This window comes from Nothobranchius furzeri, chromosome 9 (genome assembly GCF_043380555.1).
Source record: "Nothobranchius furzeri strain GRZ-AD chromosome 9, NfurGRZ-RIMD1, whole genome shotgun sequence".
Taxonomy (NCBI): Eukaryota; Metazoa; Chordata; class Actinopteri; order Cyprinodontiformes; family Nothobranchiidae; genus Nothobranchius; species Nothobranchius furzeri.
Window position 1 is genome coordinate 54,964,973 of NC_091749.1, and position 9,470 is coordinate 54,974,442.

Consider the following 9,470-nt stretch of genomic DNA (forward strand, 5'->3'; position numbering starts at 1 on the left):
ACATTGGGCCTTTAAACATTTAAGTATATTTTTAAAAAACTAATTATTGTAGAATATTTTTTAAAGTTCTTTAACAATAGATACTATTTCTGATCAATACAGTATATTAGAATATTTTACATTTGAGGATCTGCCTCAATGTCATCTTCCTCCTGTTCATCATCATCATCACTGGTGGCAAGGTTAGTTGGTTCAATAACTGTCCTCCTTTTTCCAGAGAAATCTATGTTTAATACTGCAAAATATATTCAATATTATCACTGCTATTGTTACTGTTACCATGAATATTGAGATTAGGTCTAAAAAAACCAACAGATTATACCAAAAAATATTCATAATTTATTTTCCTTGTTCAAGGCGCATGTTCAAATTTGGCAGATTAGATATCCATGTGATCATTACACCAACTTCATTGAGTTAAACATTTAGAACACATATATCCTTATTTAGCACAACTAGTCAGCCTTGTGATGTGAGAGTTTCATAAACCTATCATTGCTAGTTTTAGAGATCTGACCGTAAAAACGAGAGGAGACCGAGCAGTTTTCTGACACACCAATATTTGGTGCATTATAGTCCCGGACTGATGGTTCCACGGCATCAACCATGACTAGCTTGGTCTCTGATGGTTGTTTGGATGAAATCCCGTAATTCTAAGAAATCAAGAAAAGGCACATCGACATTGTTTCTTATGTGAGTGGAAGAGTCTAAATATAGACGTTGGCCCTATAAGGGGTTGAAGGGAATCGGCTACAGATGGCGAAACCCGTGAACTGGTGACACTAGACAGATACAATCTCATTATAAAAGCTGGTTATTGGCCCAAACTTACACTGCAAATTTTTTCATTGTGAATTAAAATAATTGGATGTATTTTGCATGACTTTCACAGTAAGGATTACAGCAATACTCTTTGAAATATACTAATTTACTGTAATATTATTTCTGTGATATTACAATGCATTATTGTAAAAGCACAGCTGTAGACTGTATCTGCATAGCTTCAAGATCAAAGTAAACAGTGATATTACAGTAAATTACTGGGGAATTACAACCTTTTGCTGTACATCCTTACAAGACCCTGTACTTTTACACTGTGCACTGTGAAAGTAATGTACTAGTTGACAATAATTTAATGTGAATTTACAATGCATACTGAGGAAATCACAGTATCTTCCGGCATTTGCCCAACCAGTCTACATGTGTTTTGTAGAGTTGGAGAAGGATCATGTCCCTCGGGAGGCCCTGTGGGGGGTACTCCGAGAGTATGGGGTACCAGGCCTTTTGATACGGGCCATTAGGTCCCTGTATAATCGGTGTCAGAGCTTGGTCCGCATTACCGGCAGTAAGTCGGGCTCGTTCCCAGGGAGAGTTGGACACCGCCAAGGCTGCCCTTTATCACCGATTCTGTTCATAACTTTTATTGACAGGATTTCTAGGCACAGCCAAGGTGTTGAGGAGATCTGTTTTGGTGGCCTGAGGATCAGGTCTCTGCTTTTTGCAGATTATGTGGTCCTGTTGGCTGCTTTAGAACGTGATCTCCAGCTTTCACTGGAGTGGTTTGCTACTGTGTGTGAAGCGGCTGGGATGAGAATCAGCTCCTCTAAATCCAAGACCATGGTGTAAAGCCAGGAAAGGGTAGAAGACCTCTCCAGGTTAGGGATGAGGTCCAGCCCCAAGTATCTCAGGGTCTTATTCTCGAGTGAAGGAAAAATGAAGTGCAAGATCTACAGGCAGATTGGTGCTGGGGCTGCAGTGATGAGGGTGTTGTACCGGTCCGTCATGGTGAAGAAAGAGCTGAGCCAGAAGGGATAGCTCTTGATTTACTGGTCGATCTACGTTCCTACTCTCACCTATGGTCATGGGCTTTGGGTAGTGACCGAAAGAACGAGATTGTGGATAAAAGCAGCCGAAAGCGGTGAGCTCGGTCATCCGGGAGGGGCTCGGAGTAGACCCACTGCTCCTCCACATAGAGAAGAATTGTTGTGTTTTTCTGTCTTAAAATACAGGTTGTTTAAAAAAAACACAGTAAATAAAGGGTACAATATACACAAAATTTTGGGTATTTTTGGTTAGAGCTCAAGTAGAAGAAATGCAAAAACATCAAATCTGTAAAAAGAACACCTAAATATGACTTCCGTAAAAAATCTTCATACAAGATTTGATTTGAGCTTTTTATTATTTTTTGGTATTTCACTTTGTGCAAAATTACCCAAAAAATCCAATGTTTTTCAATCCTATATCTGTAGAGTTTGTAAAATCACTCACTACACTTTTGTGTTGGATCAGAGATTTTCTGTGTTGCATTGAAAAACCCAATGGAAAGGTCTTTTGATAAAATTATGTAAAAACAAGACGTGAAAAAACATGTTCATGTGTAAGTGAAATCTTTCACGGGCCAATGACATAAACCAAAAAATGTTTCTTAAAAAATACAAACATCTCACAGATTTTTTGAGACTTTTGTGAAAAGAGAACATTTTTGACTCCATTAAGTAACAAAAGACAAGGATTTATTGAACAGCACACACATTTTTCATCCACTGCAGACATTGCTCTTCCTACTGTTTGCTCTCACACAGCAATAAAAGGTGGATGAGGAACTTATTTTGTTGAGCATGGTTTATTCATGAGTCTTTTTAGTCCAAAATATGGAAAAACAAAAACAAACTGAAAAGAATTTCTGCAATTAACTTGGCAAAAAAAGAAAAAAAGAAAGAAAACAAACATCAACATGGCAAAGATGAAAGAGATGGTGGACTTCAGAGGGAGATCTTACAACCCACCTTCCCCATTTCTGGTGCTAGCTCGTGCAGCTGGCTAAATACTGATACTGCACATGTTCACAGCCTGCATCATTTAAAAAGCTCAAAGGAAACTCGGTTTTATAAAGTGGATAAAAAGGCTAGTTTAAATGCAGCTGTTTGTTTTTCTCAATAGAATAGAATAGAATAGAATAATGTATTTTTCCCACCTGATGTATGCTGGAGAACTTCTGACATTGTCCATGATTGTCTTATAATAATTATTATATAATTAATAAAGTATCTTTGATTGATTGATTATAGAGGAACCACTCTCTGGCCCACAGGAAGGACTGCACATGGTGGATAGAACATCCAAAAAGGAACGGTGACAGACCCCATTCATCTAGCTCATGCAGTCACCCTTCTTCCTTCAGGTAGAAGACTGAGGAGCCTCAGCATCTGATACCAAGGTTGCTGAACAGCTTTTTCCTGTGAGGCTCATGAATTCTGACCGTAAAAGGGTCCTCTGCACTTTAGTTTTGTCATGTTGTGGTGAAGAAAACTAACCCACGACATACAGAATCAGATCGGAGACGGTTTTAAAAGGTTTAAATAAGGATTTATTGAAGGGAAACCAAGGGAGCAGCGTAACGAAGCTGAGTTCTTGTGCAGGGAGGCTGGTGCGGGAAAACTGTGGACAGATCGGAGTTAGATCCAATTTGCGGAAGGATCAGGAAATCAGACTTGTGCAGAGGACTTACGGTCTGGAGAGGTGGGAACTGGTTTGAGGGAGGAGTGGTCCGGTCTGGGTAGCAGGGACTGAGATCCAGGAGTGAGACGTGGAGGAAGCTAAGCTTGGGAAGGTCCAGGAGGGTTAGGTGGGCGGCTGGAGGTGGTTCTGGCCAGGGGAGAGGCTGAGAGACGAGCGGGGTTGGAGCTTCAGATGATGCGGGCTCCAGAGTTCTGCCAGTCGAAGATGAGTGTGGAGGTTTTGTCTGGGAACAAGAGCAGGAGGTCAAAAGGCAAAAATCCAAAAACTCATTAAATTCTTAAAACTCCAAATTACAAAAAAACACAATCTAACTCTCAAAAAAACTCGAATAAGATAAACTAGTGGCTGTTAGAAGGTACCCAGGTAGAGTAATCATCCAGCAAAGTGTAGGAGTCTCCCAGCTGCTTAAATACCCCTGGCCAGCTGATGAGCAGATCTGCTGCAGCTTGGTCACCTCCAGACACGCCCACCTGCAGAGGGAAACTCAAAAGACAGGGAGTGACAGCAGGGAAATACCTCAGACCGTGACAAGTTTATTTTTTACGTTTGGTTGTTTATTCAAACTGACCTCGGTGGCACTTTCTTTCCTGCCTAACCTCAATGTGCTGTTTTAATGCAATACTAAATTACTGTAATTGTAAAACAATCTATGCATCCATCCTTCCATCCATTTTCAGTCACTTATCTGGAGTCGGGTCTCAGTGGCAGCAGCTCAAGTAGAGGCCCAGACTTCCCTCTCCCCAACCACTTGGGCAAGCTCCTCCCGGGGAAATCCCAAGGCTTTCCCTGGCCAGGCAAGAGACATATTCCCTCCAGGGTCTTCCCTTGGGTCTCTCCCCGATTGGACATGCTTGGAAAACCTCAACAGGGAAGCATCCAGGAGGCATCCTAACCAGATGCCTGAGCCACGTCAATTCCTCTCGACGTGGAGGAGCAGCAGGTCTACTCCAAGCATCTCCCAGATGGCCGAACTTCTCACCCTATCTCTAAGGGAGAGCCCAGACACCCTGCTGATAAAATTCCTTTCAGCCGCTTGTATGCGCAATCTTGTTCTTTCAGCCACTACCCAAAGCTCATGACCATAGGTGAGGGTAGAAACGAACATGGACCAGTATAATGAGAACTTCACAATCTGGCTTCTCTTCACCACGACAGACCGGCATAACGCCAGCAGTTCTGTAGATGCCACACCAATCTGCCTATCGATCTCACACTCCAGCTTTTCCATATTCGTGAACAAGACCCCAAGATACATAAACTCCTCCACTTGGGGCAGGACCTCATCCCTGACCTGGAGAAGACATTCTACTCTTTTTTGATTCAAGACCATGGTCTCGGTCTCATTCCAGCCACTTCATCACATAATTGTAAAACATTTTACAAAATCGATCCAACACAAAGGAAATCTTTCGTTTATTCTTTCTAACATTCCTCCTCTCTTGTATAAGTGTCATCTTGAACAGGATGTGTGGTTATAATGAACTGAACTTGGATGTTAAACAAGTAAACAACTGGTTATGCAGTTTAATTGAGGTCAAGAGATGTTGATTCTCAAGAACCATTTTCATAATTAAATAATCAGTAAAACAATTACAATATAAATAGTAAAGCCTTGTTTTTATACTGAAGAGATACATTTAAGCATTGATGTCCTTTTAAAGTTGTGGCCTTTAGCTTAGCTTCAGGTTTCTCATAATGTGTTTATCACATGCAACTTGATGAATCAAAGTGATGGTTTGCAGTGGTTGAAATTGTGTTTAAGGTTTTGAATAATTAACTTTATTTTATTTGAAGGGATTCTGTTTGGAGAAACAGAGACTAGTTGTGTTCAGACAAAACACACATCAAGGTTGTTCTAAATGGTTCTAATCTCATAAATGCAATAGTAATTTATAAAAAAGTAAAATTTCACAATTTGCTGTAACAGAATTAGGATTTAATCTAAACCAGAGTTGCAACAGAAGCTAATCCAGCAGCTAAATCACAATGCAAATAACCACAGAATAAACTGGTGGCAAAGATAAATAAAACATATAATGTGAAATTTGGTTGGTGTAAATTGGCCTTAACTGCTCTAACATTTTGAGAAATAGTTTTGCTGCTCTGTTATAGAGGCACATTTGTAAGAAAACACTAGACATTACCTTAAGTGTTTCCAATTTTAGAGGATAATTAAAATGACCTGTCACTTATCGGTTAGTTTCAAAATGCAACAAACATTTGATACAACCTCTCTTTTCAGTTTCAGATAAACCCATTCACGTGCTTTGGTTTGATTTTTCACATCAGGCTAGACTAGGATTCAACTGTAGAACTAGCGAAAACATTTTTTATATCACTACCTTTGTTGTTTGCTAATGGTCTTTAACTCATTACTTTTCATCACATGGGAAGACGTGAGAGGGAAAACGTGTAAAACATTTTCTGTTTTATCTGTAAATAATCTATTTTAAAAAAGGTTTTTCACTTATTCTGTCATCTCTAGCACAAGTGAAACGGAGGATAACACTAAAATCAGAAGAAAAAACCGTTCTACTGTTCTGATTGGATTAGCATTTTAATTGTTAACATTCATTTCAGACATTAGCCTATTTTATGTCTACAAATTGCAGACATGTTGTGTTAACTTCGAGTGTCAGTTCCTTGTAAACCACGCAAGGACGTGTTAGCTAAATGGGCCCTATAGGCCATCCCTGGGGGGTCGGTTTGCTAAGTAGTAAACCTGTGTTCTGTCAGGTGTCATTAAGGTCCAGCAGGAATCTGAGGGGACCTGTCACGACAAGGAGTAATGGATGTCTTCTTCACTGATTGCTAGCAGGGATGGAGTCAGCACAAACAGCAAATTAGAAGTGACATCTTGATAGAGGCAAAGCAGGAGGTACAGATGGGAACAGAAAGTAGACTGAGGGAAAGGAAAGAGTGAGAAAAAAGGAAAAAGAGATCAAATAAAACACAAGATGTGTCAACATACCAGAGAATTTAATAGAACACTGATGCAACGTTGGTGTACACATGGAGATTGTTTAAATTCCTGCTCATTAATGAAAACATCCTTAGCTCCAGCGCTAAAGACCTACTGATTAGTTCACCTTCTGAGGTCAAGCATCCTGCTTTATGTAGCTGTTAAAGTGTATGTTAAAGGTGCAGTTTACTTGTTTATTCAATACATTTGCAGGGTTCTCTAGTACACATCAATGCCTTATGAGTCATTTTTAAAAGAAGCTGCAGAGGTGGGCTACAAACAGCAGGATTACTCATTACTATGTAATCTTTGTGCACACCTCGATTTTACTTGGCTAACAGAACATGTTGCAAAGTCACTATCACTCGCTGCAAATAAAAAAAAGCCTACTTGTGGGCGGGCATAAGCCAAGATAGGTGAGGCCATGAATGCAAATTCACTGTGTGACATAGATATGTGAGGATTTTCAAACCCAAGCGTTTGACTGTATATTTTCTATCGGAAGCTAATGCAGGATATAGGTGTAGGAGGCTGTTTTCATGACCAGCCTAAAGTTAAAACTCAAAGTGACCAAAAATAATCATAAATAATAATAAAAAATGTTTTTTTTCAGTCAGCCACACCTTTAAACATAAGAGTGTTTCTCATTCTGCCTTCCTGAAACTAATTTTCATCCATCCATCCATCCATCTTCATCCGCTTATCTGGAGTCAGGTCGCGGAGGCAGTAGCCTAAGGCGAGAGGCCCAGACTTCCCTCTCCCCAGCCACATGGACCAGCTCCTCCAGGGGAATCCCAAGGCGTTCCCTGGCCAGGTGAGAGACATAGTCCCTCCACCGTGTCCTGGGTCTACCTTTAGGTCTCCTCCCGGTTGGACGTGCCCGGAAAACCTCACCAGGGAGGCATCCTGACCAGATGCCTGAGCCACATCAACTGGCTTCTCTCGATGTGGAGGAGCAGCGGGTCTACTCTGAGCCCCTCCCGAATGACTGAGCTTCTCACCCTATCTCTAGGAGAGAGCCCAGCCATTCTTCGGAGAAAAGTCATTTTGACTTCTTGTATCTACAATCTCGTTCTTTCGGTCACCACCCAAAGCTCATGACCATAGGTGAGGGTAGGAACGTAGATCGACCGGTAAATCAAGAGCTTCGCCTTCTGACTCAGCTCTCTCTTCACCACGACCGACCGGTACAACGCCCGCATCACTGCAGATGCAGCACCAATCCACCTATCGATCTCACGCTCCAGTTTTCCCTCACTCATGAACAAGACCCCGAGATGCTTAAACTCCTCCACTTGTGACAGGACCTCATCCCTGACCCGGAGAAGGCATTCTACCCTTTTCCGAATCAAGACCATGGTCTCAGACAACTAATTTTCATGTCAGTTAAATTGCCAAAGAACATTAGTAATGAAGCTGTGACTGTTTTTCTTTTTTTAAAACTGCTGTGAGTCTGCTTAGCAAACCTACACCTGAGAAATGTCTATATTCTATCAGGATCGTTACCCATGAGAGCTTAAGGGCTGCAGCAGTGCTACAGACACAATGTTTGCAACAACAACAAACTAAGCAACAATCACAGTAACGTCCTCTGTCTCTTCAGGCTTACAGCGCAGAGAAAACAACATCAGAGGGAATCGCTCCATGTCACTCAGCAACCTCGAGGAAAGATGAGCGCCAAAGCAGACGTTATGAAATGGATTAGATTTGAGACCAATTAAAGTGAATTGCTTGAAATGAGCGCTGACCCTCACCGAATTGGATGGCAGTGATCTCATTAGGCTGGTTTCTCAGTCTGTGCGAGCCAGCTGCTGGAGAACAAGCCCACCTCACTCTCTGTCAGCGAGGGTGAAACCCCAAAGGGCTGCTGCCTGCTAGGAGCTGAGAGCTACAGCTCCTCAAGAAATGTAGTGAGGGCACAGAATGTGTTAATCCGGCTGTGTCCGTGTGTGGATGGACAGTGTATGCATGTGTGTGCAAGCACAGTTTTTACAGAGGCTTAATACCCTACTGTTATGGTTGCAAAGCCATAAGTTTGTTCATTTGCCTGTTTGTTTATTCAACTTTACTGTAAATTGCCATGTTGAACTGCCAGTAGTTTCATTAGTGCTGTGTGAAAAGAGAATAGTAATTAAGCGTAGTTGGTTGCACTGCTGCCTGAAGGCGGCAGTAGGTTCAACACCCAGTAGAAGTCTTTCCTGTTCTTTTCATTCATGTGTAGGGTACTGGCTGGCTGTATTTTCAGCCACTGACCAACGCCATGTTAGCTAGGGTTAAAGCAGACACATTACGACCTTTTAGTTCTATGGCTGACACCAAACCTGTTTATGAAGTTCTTTGCACTAAATTCTTTTCACATAAACCGATTTTAGTGTTTGTCATCTTGACAGTTTCAGTATCTTCCAGAATGAGCCAATTCAGGGCGCTGTCAGTTTTAAAAAACAAGCTGGAACTGGCCCCGTCCACCCATCTCCTGCTCAGGCTGCTATAAGCTAAGAAGTTCTGATTTCCAGAAGGGGCTCACTGCTCCTTCTCCAGCAGCATCTCCCTCTTTCACCTGAGAGCTGGTTCTATTCTACTTTTTCCATTTGTGACATCACAAATGATGAAACGGCTTACAAACACATCATTTATTTACGCTTTGTAAATAGTCACCTGAGTTGTTAAATATGTGTGTTTTACTCACATATTTAAATGCAATTGAATATTAAACAAGCAATGACATCACACTTGTGTATGGAGCGGTAAGCAGGACTTTCATGCCCATTTCTATGAACATGCAGATTCTCGTTCAAATTGCTCAACATGGCCACACATGTGATCAGAATTGGCCAAAACATTTGGCCCATCTTTATATGATGTGTGTTTACAACTCAGTTATTTTAGTGCTGAGTAAACAAAAGCTTTGCACCAAAAAATAAAAAAAATAATAAAATCATATTTTTCTGACTATATGCAAAACAATAGAATCCTAAGGATCTGTTGTAGA

General features: G+C 41.2%; 1 long non-coding RNA gene across 1 annotated transcript; it reads right to left on the reverse strand.

The window, feature by feature from the left end:
• Window positions 1–3,314: 3,314 nt before the first annotated feature.
• LOC139071625 (uncharacterized) lies at window positions 3,315–4,048 on the reverse strand. The gene is made up of 3 exons (XR_011521475.1): window positions 3,879–4,048; window positions 3,509–3,742; window positions 3,315–3,438 (listed from the first exon to the last, which is right to left on the reverse strand). It is a non-coding gene; the product is annotated as an uncharacterized lncRNA (long non-coding RNA).
• Between the last annotated feature and the right edge of the window lie 5,422 nt (window positions 4,049–9,470).